At 51.9% G+C, this 20,425-nt stretch overlaps 1 pseudogene; it reads left to right on the forward strand.

Annotated features, from left to right (window-relative positions):
- Positions 1 to 252: 252 nt before the first annotated feature.
- The window catches only part of LOC140460886 (heterogeneous nuclear ribonucleoprotein C-like), a 32,281-nt pseudogene continuing 12,108 nt past the window's right edge, over positions 253 to 20,425 (forward strand).

Genomic DNA, 20,425 nt, shown 5'->3' on the forward strand with positions numbered 1-20,425 from the left:
GTCCCTCCGAACCCCGTAAGGCACCCTTCCTTATTTTTTTGTTTAAAAAATCCAAAGTAGGTCCCACAATCCTCTCCCTCCCAAGCCCACTAGGACTCTTTCCCCCCCACCCCCCCAAGGACCAGCTCCCCCGCTCCATCACCCACCTTTTTGTTGCATTTTAGTGAGATTCCATTTACCTTTTTTTTTTATCTTCTTCTTTGAACAATTCCTTCCCTCCCCCCCCCCCCCCCCTCACACACACGCACAAAAAGACCCCAACAAGCGAGAGAGGGGAAGGGGGCAAAAAAAAAAACCCCCAGCCCTCCCTCTTCTATCATCACCTCCACTTCCACCGCCGCCGCCACCTTCTCTTGTGCCCCCTTACTCTATCTCTCTTTTTTTTTTCCCCCCCCACCCCCTCTCTGGGTTTTGTCCTCTCGGTGAGTACAACGTTATTGAAAGAAACGGCAAAAAAGAAAGGGGTGGGTCGTTTTGGTGGGTTGGGTGTGGGGGGGGGGGGGGGGTGGGAGACAGGTTGTGTTAGTGGGGTTTTTAAAAAAAAAAATTACGAAGCAATCTAATTGTCTTTTTTTTTCCCCCTTTTTTTGGGGGGGGGGGGGGTGGTGGGGAAGGCTGAGAGATCGGGGGTGGGGTTGGCAAGGAGATCTAGGGCCTGGGTCACTTTTTTTTTGTTTGAGACGGTGAATAAATATATATAAATGACATGGTTAGGTACCTAATTAAGTAGCTGCTTGTAAAGAGCTTTAAATCTGCAAGTGCTAAATCGTAATCTACAATACGTAAAGTCTAGTGGCTGTTAAACCTGCCTCAATTCTAACTAAATCTCTGTTCTTTTTCTTAAAAAACAAAAACCTCCACGTGTGCAGTTTGATTTTTTTTTTAAACACAGCCACCTTTTAACTTCAGGTCTGTTTTAATGGAAATTCTCATTTTTCCTAAACGCTCTTGTCTGTTTTCCCCCAAATTCAAAGTATACTCTGCAGAATTATCCCGATTATCGGCGTGCTGGTTATTGCATCTAAACTTTTATTATGTTTTAAACAGTAATCCAAATTTTATCTAAGCTGCAAATGCAAGTGTAATTGAATGTTTGTTTCATTTTGTTGAAATTGGCAATCCTTTATTGTTAACTAAAGTGAGTGTTTATTTATCAGTTTTAGATTTTAGTTTATGAAAAATTAGTGCAATAATCTGTTAATGAAAATTCGGTAATTCAAACTCCAAAAATCTCTCCCTCCCTAATTACAACCAAGCAATTTACATTTCACTTCATGGATGCATAACTAAGTAAATATTTAGTGAAACCTAAAGCTGTCTTTCTGTGTAAATTGTGCAATTTATAATATAATTACTATACAAATGTGAATAGTCCTTCAGTCTCCAGTAAATTCTTGCTAAAAGCTGAAATTTTCTTGGTAAACTATAATTGACAAAATAAACGTGAAAGATCTGATTGCTTAAATAGTTATGTTTTCTGTGTTTGACCAAATTGCCTTAATTAAAACTAAAAGTTTATTCTGCCACTTTATTTTAAACGAAGGTTGCTAAATACCTTTTTGCTGATGCTAGTATTAGGTTCTTGTTTGATTTCTGAACAATCTCGATTGTTTTTCTTTTAAATTAGCTAATATTTAATTGTGGGCATTGTATCTGAATAGATCTAATTGTAATGTACATTTCGGTTAAGTAATTATAATTTTTAATCATGGGCTTGAAGGCAAATTATTTTAGTGCTTAATATCAGGCTATAGAATCAAATTGAAAATGTACACATTGCGCTTGAAAAGATTTAGTTGTGAATCAATTAAATGTATATAATCTTATAAACAGTTTAATATACTTAGAAGTTTCACAGTTGGTTCAAATTATCTAAAATGTGTTTAATTATAACTAAATGCAATTATGATTTAATGTCACCCTCAACATATTTAATAGTTTCCATGAAATATCGCATTTTATCTATAATCACGTTTTGGTGTAAGAAAAAACAAATTATACATTCATTTCAGACTTGATGTTTATTCTTCTAAAGTTACTCGTTCTGAATTGAATTACAGGTACAAATAATTCTTTCCATTAGTGTAAACATTTAAATGCATATAAACTAAAAATAAATAAAACAATAAATGAGTGTTTTGTAAACCTATTAAAATATTATAAATTCAAACCTCTAATGTGTTTATATATATTTATGATTGCAAATTGAATTGTTAAAAACTCCTATCAAAATACTCCCTTGCCGAGAGCCAGTCACTATTTTTAAACAAGTGCAACGTGCACTTTTTAAAGTGATTTTTATTTTAAATTTTTACTTTGGAGAGCTTCTGGTTTTAAACTTGGCCAAAAAAGTCCATGATTTGCCCTTTTTTTTGGAGAGGGGGAAAAAGTCTTAGATTTGTGTTTTTGTTTTTAAAGATTGAAAACTTTTTGATATTTTATTTGCATTTTACACTTGACAACGGAAAGCTTTTTAGAAATGTGATTTTTTTTTCATAGAGAACAATATTTTTGCAATTTTGCTGTTGATGTAAAGTTTTACACTATCATTATCACAGTTCAGATGCCATTTTTGATGAGTGTTTTCTACGTAAAAAGGACATGAAATACTTTTTAAGGCGTGTTTTTGCACTTTGGCGAGTGTATTTTGTGGGAGCAGTTTGAAATACTGGCGAGAGAAATCTTATCGGGGCGAAAGTTGAACATTTCTGTTTTTTTTTAAAAGCCTCTTTTGAATTAGAATGTTTTGTGCTTTCACGAGTATCTGGCATTTTAAAAAGAGGAAAATTAAATATTTTGTACCTCGAATGTCCACTTTGTTTTTTTTCCTCTCTCTTTTATACAACAAACAATTCTGGATTTGAAATAATTTGGGTTTATTTCTAAACACGTCCCTCACCCCCCCCCCCCCCAAAAAAAAAAGTTTAAAGTTTTGTTGCCATTTCGGGAACAATTTTGTTTTGCGAACCTTTCACTTCGTGGGGAAGTGACGCATTTTTTTTGGTATTCAGCTTTCTTTAAAATTCAAGGACATTTTCCCCCCCCCCAACCCCGTGCTTCCTGTTTTGAAAACATTTGCTGACTTTTTTTGTCAAAATGTTTTACGCTTTAAAATGTTTTGTTCCGAACACATTTTTTTGTTGTTGTTTTTAAATGGAAAACACCTATCTGCTGTTGGCTTTTACATCTGCAACTTGGAAACATTTAGAATTGACTTGAGATTGCTGTCAACCTCTTCGGGTTAATTGGCTGTGAATCCAAAGGCTCGTGTTTTTTTTTCTCTCTGTTGTCTGTTCTTCCCTTCCTTCTGAAGGGAACAGGGAGCGTCAAAAAATCTGGCTCTCTCCTTGTTGCTCCAATTGAAGCGTCGATCGACGGACAGGCGTGAGATGATTGGAGTCAAATTCTAATGCGGCTGCTCAACCTGCATTTTCGTGAATTAAATCCGATCTGTCTTGTCTGTCTTTGTTTTTTCCCCCCCCCCCCCCCCCCCCCCTCCCACAAAATACAAACGAGTGGATTGCAGTGGCTTCCACTCGTGGTGTGACTGGGAGGCCACCGTGGGAGGGAGCGTGAATGTTCCGCCCAGTAGTGGCAAAGGATTAGCCACTGCACATGAGATAGCAATGTTAATGTGGGCCAAGGGTTACACACCCCCCGCCTCCCCTTGCGTCCTGGGGGGAAAAAGAAGTAAAGTTCGTTCTCAGTCTATTTTTTTTAAAAAAAACTGTTTGGAAGGTTTTCCCTACTCGAAATTTCATCTTGTTGAACTTTTGTACTTTTGATTTTTTTTATATTTGCAGTTTTGTGGACACTTTTTCCCTAAAAACAGCCAGTTTGGGCCTCTCTATAAGATCAACATGAATGCAGAAGTAAGCACCAACATTTTTTTTTCAAGAAAACGTTTTTTTAAAGCTGACGAGTGTTTAAGAGTTACAAAATATTTTCCTTTTTTTAAAATGAAACGCTATATACTCTGTATAATTTTTTAAAAAAATTAATCTGTAGTGTTAGAGGTGTGCGTTGAGTAGATTTCCCAAAAGCGCACTTTGTTTATGACTTTTATATATTTAGCTTTAGAGTCGTTTTTGGGTCAGACTTTAATTTGAAACAAAATCTGAGCGAGTGGCTTTTTTTTTAAAGAACAAAGGTTTTTAACTTCTCTCTTTTTCTTGCGGTGTTTTTCCCCCCTTTTTAATACTACCTACTCGAGCTGTTTATAAAAAAAAATCTTTGAACATTTTACATTGGATCAATCTTGATTCTGCCTTTCTCTTTTTTTTCAAGCTTGAATCGAACTGTTGAATTTTAAGTGTATAAGTGCAATTTTTAAAGTTTTTGAACGTTTTATGTTGATGATATTTAGAGAGCATATATAACATAGATATTTTTGTGCAGCTCCCTCTTTTCCCCCCTCCTTTCAATTTTTACAGTTAAGTAGTGCCTTTTTAGAGGGTTTTTGGGGTAGCTGGATGTGGTTTTTTTTAGCGCCTGTATATTTTTGTGAAGCCGTTGGACTCTGGTGTTACATTTGAGCAGAAGGTGAAACTTTTTTCCCTTCCGTTCCCCGCCCCGTCCTGTCAGTGGGCCACGAATTTAGCAGTGGGTTACTTTTTGCTCGGGGGAACGATCCCAAACACGCCTTTACATTTGGTCGCACCAAGTCACGAGTTTCTCTTGCTGTTCACGTTCTGCCCCCCCCAAATCCCCACCTCCCACCCCTTCTTTCTCCCCTCCCATAACTCCATCCATCCATCCATCCATCCACCCAACCCCGCACGCGCACACATTGGCAAAACATGTGTCCTTTGATTTGTTTCATGTGTTTCCAGACATGGGGGTTGAGGGGAAAGGGAGGGGGAAGCTGGCAACCAACACAGCTCACCATCGCTGTGCCTACCGTGAGATTCTGCTGTGCGTATGTGCTTCCTACCTCCGCCCAGTCCTCGAGACCGCTGCTGCTATGGGGTTAGTCACATTCCTTCACACTAAGTCCTCTTGACCTTTTTATGAGCTGAAGCTGGCACGGTTGACCAATTCATGCCTTCCAGGTTGAGCAGCTTCTTTGAGAACAGTAACCTCTGCGGTTGGGAGGTGGTGAATTTCCTTCTCTTCCCTTAACCTGCACCCCATCCCAAAAGTTCTGGTTTCCCGTGCAAATGCTTTCCTTCCCAAGACGCCCTGGCAATTTGATGGCTGAATCTCAAGTCATCCCAGAGTTGCAGAGCCTTCAATTTTCCAAGCACTCCCGTTTCCCCCTCCCTACTGTGCTTTGCGTTGCTGGTTTGGCTCGTTTTCTCGTTTTTTTTTCCCCCCCCTCCCCTCTCTGTCTCAATCTGAATCCCTGGTGCCTCGGGTTATCTGAAGATCATTGGGTCAAACCCTCCGTCTTGTCTGGTGTCCGTCCGAGCCTCCAAATTCACGTGGGGCTGCCGAGAGCAGATGGAAGTGCAGATGTCAGACCTTGGGTGTCTTCTCCCCCGCCCCTCCTCCCCCTTCTGTTCAGTGGAGAAATGGGGAGTTGCGCCCCCCCCCCCCCCCCCCCACTAGATGCCAAAGTGATTGTGAATCTCTTCAGTGGTTTCTGCATTCGCATCTTGTTAACATAAGCACCATGCACCAAAACATTGCATTTAAATAAAAGAATTTGCACTCCATGAGGTGCCTTCTAATTTCTCGGGGGCTTCTGGCAGTGCCTCTGGCAGCTTGTTCTAAGCCTGGTTGGATGGAGCTGAAAGGGGTAACTTGATCACGGTAGACAAGGGAGCATTTATAAATGTTGCGCGTGTGGGTTTCGGGGCAGGCCTTTACTGAGCTTCCGCACAGCCGTGAGAAAGATTGAGTGCCCATACTTAAATGAAACCTCTTGGTTTGGGTACAGAACTGTTTAGGAGATGGGGTGAGTGTGTGAGCTTTGTCGTCCCCAAGGGATTTGGTGCTGTGACCTCTGCTTCTCATTACTGCTACAAACAACGCTCTGACTAAGCGACAGGCCGCTTCTCTGGATTACCTCTCTAAAAATGTATCTGAACGCTGAGCAGTGTGACGTGCGCTGGCAAAGGTATTTGTAGGCAGATGCCGGATGTTGGCAGTGCAAATATTTTGGAGGCTGGGACTATTTCCCTTTCTCCCCCCCCCCCCCCCTTCCAAAAGATGGCCATTTGTTTGTTCATCTGCTCCAAGCTGTACGTGAGGGTTGACAGTGTGGAAGCGAGCAGTGCGGCTCAGCTGGTCTGTCCAGTTCGTGCTCAGTCCCTCCTCTGCGCCGCAACGCTTCATCCAATCCCATCATGGGTTTTTTTTTGTCTGTCTCTCTCTTGTGGGGTCGTGCAGCTGCCCCTCGACTCTGATCGTACTGTCCGCCTCAGTCACGGCAGTCTCTCTCTTCTCTCTTCCTCCCCCCCCCCCCCCAAAATCTCATCATTCCCTGCAGAGTGCCCATCGTCTGGAACCAGTCGGAGGGAGAGTTAGGTGGGTAGGCGAGGTTAGGTCAGAGCAGAATGGGGAGTGGGCAGAGAGTCGAGGTAGGGCGGGGGGACAGAGATTTGGGGGCTGGGGGGGGAGGTTTGCTGTGGTACCATTGGTGACCGAAATCAAGAAGGTTACAGCCAGGAAACTGCCCACCATCAACATTTTTGTCACCAATGGTACCGCAGCAAACCTCCCCATCTTGCGCTTAATACCACAAGCATTCAAATCAAGTCCAGGGTAGGAGGCAGCCTGGGGTGAGGGGTGGGTTTGGTGTGGGTTACCCCTCCTGACCTTTTACCACGTTACATTGGAGACTGGTCATTGCTGTCACAACCGATTTGTCTCTGGGGCCTGAACCGTGTGGGCTCAGAGGAGAGAAAGGGGGCAATCCACTCCATGGACGGTTAAAAGATGAAGGGAGGGTCCTTGCTATCCAAAGTGAAATGGGGCGAATTTGCAATGTGGTCAAAACACAACAGGGGCAAGGCTAAAAAAAAAACTGCTATCGAGTTATCTGAGAACGTTGGAGGGAATACAACAGCGCTCTCTCACCAAGTAATGTCAACGTAGGGATAGGGCTACTCAGTGGTCCGGGTAATCAGTGAACCAGCAGATGGTGTTCCATAAGAGGTACAGTTAGTCAGTTTGTAGATGACCCCAAAATTGGAGGGTGTACTGGACACCAAAGAGGGTTACCTCAGATTACAACAGGATCGGGACCAGATGGGCCAATGGGCTGAGGAGTGGCAGATGGAGTTTAATTCAGATAAATGTGAGGGGCTGCATTTTGGGAAAGCAAATCTTAGCAGGATTTATACACTTAATGGTAAGGTCCTAGGGAGTGTTATTGAACAAAGAGGCCTTGGAGTGCAGGTTCATAGCTCCTTGAAAGTGGAGTCACAGGTCGATAGGATAGTGAAGGAGGCGTTTGGTATGCTCTCCTTTATTGGTCAAGAGTATTGAGTACAGGAGTTGGGAGGTCAGGTTGTGGCTGTACAGGACATTGGTTAGGGCCACTATTGGAATATCGCGTGCAGTTCTGGTCTCCTTCCTATCGGAAAGATGTTGTGAAACTTGAAAGGGTTCAGAAAAGATTTACAAGGATGTTGCCAGGGTTGGAGGATTTGAGCTACAGGGAGAGGCTGAACAGGCTGGGTCTGTTTTCCCTGGAGTGTCGGAGACTGAGGGGTGACCTTATAGAGGTTTATAACATCATGAGAGGCATGGATAGGATAAATAGACAAAGTCTTTTCCCTGGGGTGCGGGAATCCAGAACTAGAGGGGCAGAGGTTTAGGGTGAGAGGGGAAAGATATAAAAGAGACCTAAGGGGTAACCTTTTCACACAGAGGGTGGTACGTGTATGGAATGAGCTGCCAGAGGATGTGGTGGAGGCTGGGACAGTTACAACATTTAAGAGGCATCTGGATGGGGACATGAATAGGAAGGGTTTGGAGGGATATGGACCGGGTGCTGGCAGGTGGGACTAGATTGGGTTGGGAACAAAGAAATGGCAGAAGAATTGAATTGGTACTTCAGATCTGTGTTTACTAGGGAAGACACAAAGCAATCTCCCCGAGGTAACAGTGGCTGAAGGACCTGAACTGAAGGGAATTTATATTTGCCAGGATTTGGTGTTGGAGAGACTGTTAGGTCTGAAGGTTGATAAGTCCCCAGGGCCTGATGGTCTACATCCCAGGGTACTGAAGGAGGTGGCTCGAGAAATTGTGGATGCGTTGGTGATTATTTTCCAGAGTTCGATAGATTTGGGATCAGTCCGTGTGGATTGAAGGGCGGCTAATGTTGTACCACTTTTTTTAAGAAAGGTGGGAGAGAAAAAGCAGGAAATTATAGACCAGTTAGTCTGCCCTCAGTGGTGGGAAAGATGCTGGAGTCTATTATAAAGGATGAATTTATGACACATCTGGATGGTAGTAACAGGATAGGACAGAGTCAGCATGGATTTATGAAGGGGAAATCATGCTTGACTAATCTTCTGGAATTTTTTGAGGATGTAACTCTGAAGATGGACGAGGGAGATCCAGTAGATGTAGTGTACCTGGACTTTCAGAAAGCTTTTGATAAAGTCCCACATAGGAGGTTAGTGAACAAAATTAGGGTGCACGGTATTGGGGGCAAAGTACTAACTTGGATCGAAAGTTGGTTGGCTGACAGGAAACAAAGGGTAGTGATAAACGGCTCCATTTCAGAATGGCAGGCAGTGACCAGTGGGGTACCGCAGGGATCCGTGCTGGGACCGCAGCTTTTTACAATGTATGTTAATGATATAGAAGATGGTATTAGCAATAACATCAGCAAATTTGCTGATGATACTAAGCTGGGTGGCAGGGTGAAATGTGATGAGGATGTTAGGAGATTACAGGGTGACCTGGACAGGTTAGGTGAGTGGGCAGATGCATGGCAGATGCAGTTTAATGTGGGTAAATGTATGGTTATCCACTTTGGTGGCAAGAACAGGAAGGTAGATTACTACCTAAATGGAATCAAATTAGGTAAAGGGGCAGTACAGAGAGATCTGGGTGTTCTTGTACGCCAGTCAATGAAGGTAAGCATGCAGGTACAGCAGGTAGTGAAGAAGGCTAATAGCATGCTGGCCTTCATAACAAGAGGGATTGAGTATAAAAGCAAAGAGGTGTTTCTGCAGCTGTACAGGACCCTGGTGAGACCACACCTGGAGTAATGTGTGCTGTTCTGGTCTCCAAATTTGAGGAAGGACATTCTGACTGTTGAGGGAGTGCAGCGTAGGTTCACGAGGTCAATTCCTGGAATGGCGGGATTACCTTACACGGAAAGACTGAAGCGACTGGGCTTGTATACCCTTGAGTTTAGAAGACTGAGAGGGGATCTGATTGAGACATATAAAATTATTAAAGGATTGGACACTCTGGAGGCAGGAAACATGTTTCCGTTGATGGGGGAGTGCCGAACCAGAGGACACAGCTTAAAAATACGGGGTAGACTATTTAGGACAGAGATGAGGAGAAACTTCTTCACCCAGAGAGTGGTGGCTGTGTGGAATGCTCTGCACCAGAGGGCAGTGGAGGCCCAGTCTCTGGATTCATTTAAGAAAGAGTTGGATAGAGCTCTTAAAGATAGTGGAATCAAGGGTTATGGAGATAAGGCAGGAACAGGATACTGATGAAGGATGATCAGCCATGATCATATTGAATGGTGGTGCAGGCTCGAAGGGCAGAATGGCCCACTCCTGCACCTATTGATATCTGGGTCGGCACGGAGGGTCTGTTCGAGTGCTATACATCTATATGACTCTCTAACTGCTTAGCACTGACCCGAGACCGGACATTAGAATAGACCTGAAAAGGTAGCCCCGAGAGGAGGTGAGCGGGCCGCAGGAGACCGGAGCTGACTGTGAACGTTTGGCACGTCCTTCGGGCTGCGTGGGTCGGTTTCTGCGCTTTCAGCTGTGCCAATTCAGGCTCACAGGGGAACTGGTGGGTGCAGGCCCGTCGACCAAAGTTGGGATAAGTGCAGGTCTGGAGGCAATCGGGCCAGGAGCGGGCTGCTGGGAAACTAGTCAAGTTTGGGACTGGTCGGGCCGAAGAGTCCCGTTTCCCTGCCGTACGAATCTTGTGACCCTGGGGGTGGGGGAAATACACGGTCCCTGGGCGCTGCCGCAACAAGGTTTCCCAGACAAACGTTTATCCGTCGAGAGCCTGTTGCGATCAAGGCTGTGTGGAGCGGGGCATCCTTGGAGAAGGTTTGGGGGGGGGGTTGTTCGCTGGAGAGGTCAGTGTGGTTTTGAGCGCCCTGTAACTTTGTAGAATAAAAGGCTAGCCTGTGGGAGGGGAGGGGTAGGTGCCATGAACTGGGCAGACCCACAATTGCCAGAAAGCCTCGCTTTTGAGCAGTCCACGCGTAGCGACGTACTGCACTCGCGCGGTGTCTGGGACCCGAGGTTGGGTGGATCGGGAGAGCGGGACGGGGTCGAGTCCACCCCGGGGTTTGGGAACTAGGGGTGAGCCGTTTGAAAGTTCTGACCGCGCAGGACCAGGAGGATGGGTCAGTTCCGCGAGAGAGAGAGAGAGATGCCAGGAGTAGGAACTTGTAAATGCAGGAGTTGTCAGCCATCCCTCCCTGCGGCTGCGTTGGCTCCCGTCTCGATGTAATCTTCACCCCGTAGATTCTCGGTCTTGTTTTGAAATCCCGTAACCCACCTCAGAGAGCTCTGGGCCACTTGAATGTCCCCGATTCTAATGGCCCCACCACTGGGGAAGCCAAGCCTTGGTCTCCGAGCTGGAGAACACCCTTTCCTGATCTCCTGATCTCTTTCCCCCCCCCCCCCCCCGGTGCTCCTTCAAAAGCCGCGCGCTATGACCAAGCTCCCTGGAACACCGTCCAGAGTCGTGGCTTTGGAGGAAGTGGGGGAGAGTTGGATAACTTTCTGAAAAGATGGTTTGCACTGAGCAGGGGGGAAAGGAGGGGGGAGGACACCATGGGCTGAACGGCTTTTCCCCCCCCCCCCCCCCTCGGCCTGAGCCCGCTTAAAGACTTGGCGCGGTCAGTAAACCTGACCTTCCCAGGGCTGAGGGTGCCACGCGAAGGGGGAGGAGAGGGCTGAAGCCCTCCCTCGTGTGCATGCGACAGCCCCCCCCCCCCCCCCCCCCCCCGTTTCTCCTCCTTCCCCCCCCAAGTGAGAAATCGAGTCGCCTCTGAAGCCACAAGGTGAAAGACGCCCCGGTGCTGTCTGAGCGGATGTTTGGAGAAGGAAGCCGGGCTGGGCTGGTCCACGCCAACCAGCAGGCCCTGGCTGACCAGAAAATCCAGCCTCCCCTCCGGACCGTCACGCTGTCGCCCCCCTCCCAACCCTGCCAGAAGGCTGCCTCCCATCTTCTCCACTGCTGACGGGCTGCTCGCTTCCTCTTGTTGCACTGACAGCCGCGCCTCCCACCAGAGGGAATTCACACCTGGTGGTGGACCTTGCGTTCTTGTTTCGCTGAGAGCGAGCGGGCAACAGTGCGCCCTTTTTTTAAAAAAAATTTGGTAATTAGCGTCGTCGTCGTCTTCTTCCTCCACCCCGCTCGGAGGTTATCAGGACGTTCGCTTTCTCTCGACAAGCAGGCGGCAGAAAGCTTTTCCCGAGTCGTTCTCTCGAGCTCTCCGGGCTGCGCTGTTGCCTGGTTGCCATGAGGAAAAGCGCTTACGATGACTGTCAGTGTTGGAGGGTTCAGCGAAAAGCTTTTTTGCATTCTCCCCCCCCCCCCCCACCCCCCTCGCAAAAACAAAAGCCCTCTTCGGGCCAGAGCACACCCGCTGTCTCTCCAAGAGTCTGTAACTGCTCCGTTCGCTGTCTCTCGGGACTCTGGCGTGAGCCCCCTTGTTTATTTCTCCCCCCTACCCGCAGCTGGTGAGCTGGCCCTTTGGAGATGTGTTCCACCCATCATCGTGCCCCCTCTCCCAGCCCCCAGGTGCCCTCTGCCATCTTCTCTCCTGGTCCACCTCCCAGATATCTGCACTCCCTCCGCGCCAGCCCTAACAACCATCTTGTCTCAACTCTCTCTCTCTCTCTCTCTCTCTCTCTCTCTGCCTTTTGCAGTACGTTTTTGGAGTGCACTCGATCTTGCATGCGCACTTGCCCGTCTCCCCCTGTTATTCCCTCCGTCCATCTCAGGGTCCTGGAGGGGTTTCGTCCAAACTTCCGCCAGTTGCGTTGCAGAGGCCGGGGGTGGGGGGTGAGGAGTGAGCAGGATGCCCTCCAGCCCCTCGCGGCCGCTCTGCCATCAGGGCTCGAGCAGCGGCCGCTCTCCACATCCCTGATCTCTCTGCGCATTCTTCCCCCTGCCCCCCCCCCCCCCCCAAACTTGGGGTCACCTTGTGGGGTGTTTCCTGTGGTCGCTGGGAGCGTTCCAAACTCTCCCTTCAGCCAGGGAATTGGGCAGCGACGCAGAGGTGGCTCGGGGTGAATCTCTCCTTGTGGAGAGGGGGGTGGCTGGGAGCACTCGAGGTTGGAGGTGGCGGGAGTGCTGAGGGTCGTTTAAAGGGGGTCATGGTGGGAGCCTGAGGGTCTGCTCGTGACTCCCCCTACCCACCCCCCTCCACCAAGGCCTCACAGCCCTCTGCCTCGTTTTGAGCGTTGGCCTCTGATTACGCCAGGAGCGATTCTGTGCGCCAAGCCACCTGTTGCGTGTTGGCCTGCGTTCGCCCTCGATGTCCCCGTCCTGCTCACTCTCGTCGTACCCTGTCACCTTGTAAATCAGTGCTGTTCACTAACCTAACCTAACCCACCCCACCTCGCTGCAGCTCTGGTCTGTTGTAACTGCTTCGCTTTAACCCCCTGACCATTCGCCCCCGTCCAGTTTAATGCCGCAGAGTGGGAGTGCCCCGCAGTTTCGTTCCTCGGGGTGTTTTCCGAGTTCACCACCCTCTGTTCGAGTCCAAGGACCGGGCTGACTCGCTGCCTGAAGGTGGACAGGGGTGGGTCGCCCTTGGGTGCGATGAGGAATGGAGTGGGGAGGGGAGTGCTGGCGCGGGTGTTGATAAGACGACGCGCGTCACTTCTCCTCCTTTGTCAAACACGGGCCGTCAGAGATCACGCCTTCCTTTTACAGCTGTTTGTGTCCCTCTCCGTTAAAAAGCGCACGTCACAAAACCGACACGAGCTGCCGGTGAGAGTAGGAGGTACTCGGCGTTTCCAGCACACGTCCAGAGCGCCCTGATCCCCAATGTTCTTTCTTTGCGTGTACGCCGCTGTTTTCTGTGGCGTGGGCGCGGGGCTCTTACGGCGCACGCAGGTGTTGGAAAGGCCCGAGAGGGTCAGCCTGGGTGGGGGGGGGGGGAACGTCGAAAGCGGTCTGCAGGTCAGGTTCGAGCGTGCGCAACCCCGGTTCTCAGATGAAGGTTCCCTCGAGCCATTCCCCCCCAAAGGGAGATTGGGCAGGAGAGATCGGCAGGCAGAGGTGCGGATTGCTGGAGGTCAGAGTGGCGCCGGGGAAAGCGCGGCGGGTCAGGCAGCATCCGAGGAGCAGGAGAATCGAGGTTTCGGGCATGAGCCCCCCATCGGGAATTTCTGCCTGGCGGGAGTTGAGGGAAACGAGGGGCAACCTCCCAGACGTGTGCACGATCCTGAGGGCGACTCGATTGAATGCAACAGTGGTTGAGGAGGGAATGTATTTGTGCTGGAGGCAGGTCAGGGGAGGTGGGCTGGATTGGTTCGAGGGACGAAGGGGGTCTGTCTGTGGGGAGAGATCGAGCGGTTTAGGCCGTTGCTCATTGAGATCTAATCGAGGTGCACAGGGTGGTAAAGGGTAACCGCAAAGTAGCTGTAGGGAGGATGTTTCCTCACGTGAGGCAGTCTAATTTCGGAACAAAATGGGGCAAATTCAAAACAGAGGCCATGAATTACTTCTCTCGATGGGTGGCGAGCCTGGTGTAATTCGTCCTCCCCGAAAATGCGAGGTGCTGCATTTTGGGAAAGCAAATCTTAGCAGGACGTATATACTTAATGGTAAGGTCCTGGGGAGTGTCGCTGAACAGAGAGACCTTGGAGTGCAGGTTCATAGCTCCTTGAAAGTGGAGTCACAGGTCGATAGGATAGTGAAGGAGGTGTTTGGGATGGTCTCCTTTATTGGTCAGAGTATTGAGTACAGGAGTTGGGAGGTCAGGTTGGGGCTGTACAGGACATTGCTTAGGGTCACTGTTGGGATATCGCGGGCAATTCTGGTCTCCTTCCAATCGGAAAGATGTTGTGAAAGGGTTCAGGAAAGATTTACAAGGACGTTGGAGGGTTTGAGCTACAGGGAGAGGCTGGACAGGCCGGGGCTGTTTTCCCCCGGAGCGTCGGAGGCTGAGGGGGGGGGGTGACCTGGTTTATAAAACCATGAGGGGGCACGGATAGGGGTAAATAGGCAAGGTCTTTTCCCTGGGGTGGGGGAGTCCAGAACTAGAGGGGGGTAGGTTTAGGGTGAGAGGGGGAAAGGGAGCTGAGGGGTAACGTTCTCACCCAGAGGGTGGTGCGTGTGTGGAATGAGCTGCCAGAGGAAGGGGGTGGAGGCTGGTACAATGACAGCATTGAAAAGGTGGATGGGGACAGGGATAGGAAAGGGTTTGGAGGGATATGGGCCAAGGGGCTGGCAGGTGGGACTAGGTTAGGTTAGGGATATCTGGGTAGGCCTGGACGAGATGGGCCGAAGGGTCTGTTTCCGTGCTGTACGTCTCTCTGACGCTGAAGAGTGCAGCGGACGCCAGGGGAGGTGGGCATGTTTAATGCGTAACGTGTTGAAGGGTCACGGGGAGCGGGCGAGAGGGTGGAGCCGGGGCCCAAGGTGAGATCAGCCGTGATCGTCTCAAAACGCCAGAGCGGGCTGAGAGCTCTCGTGTTTGAGCATCGCGATCCTGTGGAATGTCTCTCTCTCCAGAGGCCTGCCTGTCGAACGTTAGTCTGGGCCAACCTCCGAGAGATCTCGGACCGCCCGGGATGATAGGGGGAGAGGGGGAATTTCAGCCCGTGACCCCTTTACAGAATGGCGGAGTGGGCCGGGTGGCCACCTGCTCTTCTGGGAGCACTTCTTTGCCAGGTCTTGGAGGGTCTTGGAGGAACTGGGTGGCACGGTGGCACAGTGGTTAGCACTGCTGCCTCACAGCGCCAGGGACCCGGGTTCAATTCCCGCCTCAGGCGACTCTCTGTGTGGAGTTTGCACGTTCTCCCCGTGTCTGTGTGGGTTTCCTCCGGGTGCTCCGGTTTCCTCCCACAATCCAAAGATGTGCAGGTCAGGTGAATAGGCCATGCTAAATTGCCCATAGTGTTAGGTAAGGGGTAAATGTAGGGGTATGGGTGGGTTGCGCTTCGGCGGGTCGGTGTGGACTTGTTGGGCCGAAGGGCCTGTTTCCGCACTGTAAGTAATCTAATCTAAAAAACTGGAGTTGGGTGCGTTTTTATTTTTGGGTGAGGCTTTGGGCCTCAGCCCCGGTACTCGCCGCTCGGTCAACTGTTAAAAAGACCGGGCAGACGTCAAGAGTTTTGAATTTACTTTTGGGTGTACTCAGGACCGCTTTTACGTGTAGTGATTCGGAGTAGCGCCAGGGTGTACGAAGTTTAAAAAAAAACCCCGTAACGCCAGGTTATAGTCCGATGGGTTTATTTGGAGGCACTCGCTTTCGGAACGCTGCTCCTTATCCAAGTGGTGGTGGAGTAAAGGTTGTGGGATTTACCTACCAAGCCAACGTTGTCATCCTGACACACGACGGGCTGAACAAACGATCCCGGTCTTTTCTCGGTCTACAACTTTGCTTGCATCGCACCGTGAAGGTTTGCCGTCGGTTCTCTGTCCGACTCCACCTGACCAAGGAGCAGCGCTCCGACGACGCGCTGCTGCTCTCACGTCGCACAAAAACGCAGCGCTGCGCTCAGGAAGCCTGGTCCCGGGTCTGGGATGCCACCGGGGCAGCGTTCCCGAGGCCTGGGGGGGGGGGGTCCCAATCCCACGGCAGCCGGTGGACTCGACGTCGGTGAGCCCGCGAGCGCGAAGGCGCTCCCAGCGCCGCTGGCGGTTCAGCGGTTACGTTGTCTGTCCTCGGCCTCCCGTTCTGGCTCGCTGAAGTGTCCCCTCGGTGGGGGGGGGGGGATGGGGAAGGAATCTGCCGTCCTCACCCAGCCCCCTCGAGCCTGCACCTCTGCCGTCCCGTAAGAGCTGGTCGTCCGACCTCTGCCTCTCCCACTTTTACCCCCCCCCCCCCCTCCTCCTTCCCCCTCGCCTCCCGTTTCTGCTTCCAAGGTCACCAGGAACATCCTTCCTGTCTTTACCTGGTGTCGTTCCATTCAAATCTTCCAGGCATCTGGGAGATTCCACCCACCAGCGCCAATCCCCGTGATTTCCCCCCGCACCCCCCCCAAATGCCACCATGAAAATGATTTGTTTATCCCTACTGTCTGCTGATCGGACCTCCATTACTAAACTACCATACTGTCTGCTGATCGGACCTCCATTACTAAACTACCAGTCGCTCGCGCCCACCCCCCCAGCCTCATACGTGTTAATTCTATATGCTCATCTGTTATTGGGAGAGGTGGAGGGTGGGGTGGGAGGAGGGGAACCCCTTTAGGGAGTCCCAGGTAAATGGCATCCACTGGATCCCCCTCTGGTGCCAACTCTCTCGGAGTTACATCCCTGAAAAGCTGGGCAGCGCGTTGGCCGAGCCTGGCTTCCCTTTGGACCCCCCCCCCCCCATCGCTGACTCTGTTTGACCCAGCGTCCGTATTCCAGACGGACAGCGACGAGCTTGAGTTTTGACTGCTTTCCCCCCCCCCGCCTCCAAACCTCCCCAGAAATGGCGACGCCAGGCCCTCAGGCCAGCGAGGAGCGGCCAGCAAACGTTGGCAGTTCCCCGGCTCCACCAAAAGAGTAGATCTCGAATTTGCCGACTCTCCCGGGTGCCTGACAGAGAGGGCGTGCTTGTCTTGGCAGTGAGGGGGGGAGGGGGTCCGACACTAAGGATTGTGAATGCAGGCGCTGCTGATATTTAAAAAAAAAACACACCTTCCAGTCCAAAAGAAGCCACGTGAAGGTGTGGCACAAGTTGGTCGAGGCGGGGGGGACACTGGGCTGGGTCGCAGCTTCTGAGTTGTCGAACCTTGGGCGTCCCCAGGGAGGGGGGGGGGTGGGGGGTAACATTGAACCGGCCCCACCCGGGAGTTTCGCTGAGTGTCACCGCATGGCTGCCTCGGAAGGTGTAGGTGGTGCTCGGTGTGTGTGTGTGGGCTTGCACCCCCCCCCCCCCCCTATCCGGTCTCTCCACGTTGCCCCGTCGCACCCGGTGGGGGGGGTAATGTGTAACGAAAATCCCCGGGTCGCTCGGCGGTGTTGTCTACGCCTGAACACACGCCGAAACCCTGCTCGGCTCCCCAACGACGCCTCACCCCCTTTCTTTCCCCACCCCCCCCCCCCCCCCCCCACCCCAACCCAGTCTGTGCTTCCTCAGCGACACCAGAGTGGGTTCGGTCTCACTGGCTGGGTGGGGGGTGGGGGAAGGTGGTTGCGTCGCCACAATTCGATAGGTGAGCCCATGCCTGGGACTCAACCCGCGTGGCTGTGGGTCTGGTGTCACCGTTCGCTCTGGGGGGGGGGGGGGGAAAGACACGGTGCTGGGGCGGGAGTCCCGGTGAAAGGGGTGCCCCCCGTCCCGTCCTGTCCCGTACGGGCGGGGCGGGCGGGCTGCGAAATCGGTTCTTCCCTGCACCTTCCGGCACCAGGCCGCGCATGCGGTAATCTCCTCGGGAGAGGAGCGAGTTATTCTCGCTATTCCCCAAGCGAACCTCCCTCCCGACGCGAGCGAAAGGGAAGAGAAAATGTCGGTGAGGGGGGGGGGGGGGGCGCGCTCTCCCTCGGGCGACGAGTCCGAGAAACGGCAGTGACCCGGTTCGGGGCGCTACGTAAATGCGGGTCCGCTTGCGGGGTTCGCTGAACTCCCGACCACCAGCGGCCCCCGAAATGACTAGCGTGCTTCCCCACACGCACTCCAGTGAGCTCTCTAAGTACAGACCACCCCCCCCCCCTCTCTTAGAAAGTTCACTTTTTATGGAGGACCCACACTCGTTTACGCTAGACGAAAATAACCCCAGCAGGATTTTGGCGAGAGCAGGCAAAGATTCCCACCCCCACCCTGTGGATTAACGCCTCCTTCACTTTACGCCGTGATGAATCGTTTCATAGGAACGCTCTACTTTTGCATGGGGGAGGGGTGGATACTTCGCGAGGGGGAGACTGAGGGGATACAGGATAACGAGGGGCGATCTCTGCGGCACGTTTGCAGACGTGAGGCGGGCAAGTGAGCACTCGGTCTCCGAGGCAGGAGGAGAGAGAGAGAGAGGTGGGGGGGGTGGAAGGAGGGTGTTGGAGCAGGAATACTTAATGACCAAAGGTTCGCCAGCTTGTGCCCCCTCGCAATCAGGAAGGGGCAGGGGGGGGGAGGTGGTGCCAGAGTTCAGAAGCGGGAGTCGGCTCGTTTCACCGATGGCTCAACGGTGTCTCCTTCTCTTCCGAAACCCCCCTCCATTCCCCCCCACCCTCCCAGGGGTACGACAGCCTCATGGCCGCCAAGCTGATGGCCAGCAACGTCACCAACAAGAACGACCCGCGGTCGCTGAACTCCCGGGTGTTCATCGGCAACCTGAACACGGCTGTGGTGAAGAAGACGGACGTGGAGGTGCTCTTCGCCAAGTACGGCAAGATCGTGGGCTGCTCGGTGCACAAGGGCTACGCCTTCTGTCCAGTACGCCAACGAGCGGACCGCTCGGACGGCAGTGGCTGCTGAGGATGGCCGAATAATTGCGGGGCAGCCACTGGGTGAGTGCGAGCCCACCCGCGACCCGGCGCGCCTGTCCTGATTTGATCGGGGAGGGGTTGGGGTTTAGCGGGATGCGTGGCTCGCTCCTGGCTGTCAAGAGGATGGGCAGTTCGTGGGGGGAGCGGGCCGAGAGTGTCGGAAAGCAGGGCCCCCTCCCGCAGCGTCGCTCCAGCTGGGCGTGGGGATCGTACACAGGGCGTGCCTTTCCCCCGTCGCGGCGTGCTCCCTTCATTGCCGTTTACTGGCTCACTCCAGCCCCCCCCCCTTTCCCTCTGTCTCTAGGGACTGTGACCCCACCCACCCCCACACTCTCGGGCATGCCCTACCCCCCCCCTTCCCATAACCCCACGAGCGCTTCCTCCCCGAGCCCCTGTCCAGCGAATGCCCCCCACACCCTCGACTGGGGGGGGGTGCTGCGCTGTCCTCACTCCCAGGGCACCACTTCCTCTCTCTCAGTACCCCCTCCCTCACTTCGTGCCCTCTCTGACTACTCCATCTCTCTCCCTAACCCTTTCTCTCTTCCTCCCCCTCGTTCTCTCACTGCTTTCTCCCCCCCCCACCCCGTTGATCCCCTTGTCGTCCTCACTGACGCTTTCGCTGCCCTCCCTCTCCCCCCCTCCTTCCCCTCGCTCCCATTGATCCCCCTTGCTCCCCTCCCTCTCCTCCCCTCGCTCTCGCTGCCCCTCACGCTCTCCCAGTCTCCTGCCCCCACCCACCCCCCCCCCAACTCCCAAACCCCCACTCCCCAAACCCCCACTCACTCTCCGATTTATAGAGATGTACAGCACAGACACACACCCTTCGGCCCGCCCCGTCCGTGCTGACCCCAATATCCCTAACCTAATCCAGTCCCCGTTTGCCAGCCCCTCGGCCCATTACCCTCCAATCCCTTCCCTATCCTGTCCCCATCCACCTTTTCAATGCTGTCATTGTCCCAGCCTCCACCCCCTTCCTCTGGCAGCTCATTCCACACACGCACCACCCTCTGGGTGAGAACGTTACCCCCTCAGCTCCCTTTCCCCTCTCACCCTAAACCTACCCCCCTCTAGTTCTGGACTCCCCCCACCCCGGGGGGGGGGGGAAAGACCTTGTCTATTTACCCCTATCCGTGCCCCCTCATGGTTTTATAAACCAGGTCACCCCCCCCTCAGCCTCCGACGCTCCGGGGAAAACAGCCCCGGCCTGTCCAGCCTCTCCCTGTAGCTCAAACCCTCCAACATCCTTGTAAATCTTTCCTGAACCCTTTCACAACATCTTTCCGATAGGAAGGGGACCAGAATTGCTCGCGATATCCCAACAGTGGCCCTAACCAATGTCCTGTACAGCCCCAACCTGACCTCCCCAACTCCTGTACTCAATACTCTGACCAATAAAGGAGAACATACCAAACACCTCCTTCACTATCCTATCGACCTGTGACTCCACTTTCAAGGAGCTATGAACCTGCACTCCAAGGTCTCTCTGTTCAGCGACACTCCCCAGGACCTTACCATTAAGTATATAAGTCCTGGTAAGATTTGCTTTCCCAAAATGCAGCACCTCGCATTTATCTGAATTAAACTCCATCTGCCACCCCTCAGCCCATTGGCCCATCTGGTCCCGATCCTGTTGTAATCTGAGTAACCCTCTTCGCTGTCC

The sequence above is a fragment of the Chiloscyllium punctatum genome, chromosome 36 (genome assembly GCF_047496795.1).
Source record: "Chiloscyllium punctatum isolate Juve2018m chromosome 36, sChiPun1.3, whole genome shotgun sequence".
In the NCBI taxonomy this organism is placed as follows: domain Eukaryota; kingdom Metazoa; phylum Chordata; class Chondrichthyes; order Orectolobiformes; family Hemiscylliidae; genus Chiloscyllium; species Chiloscyllium punctatum.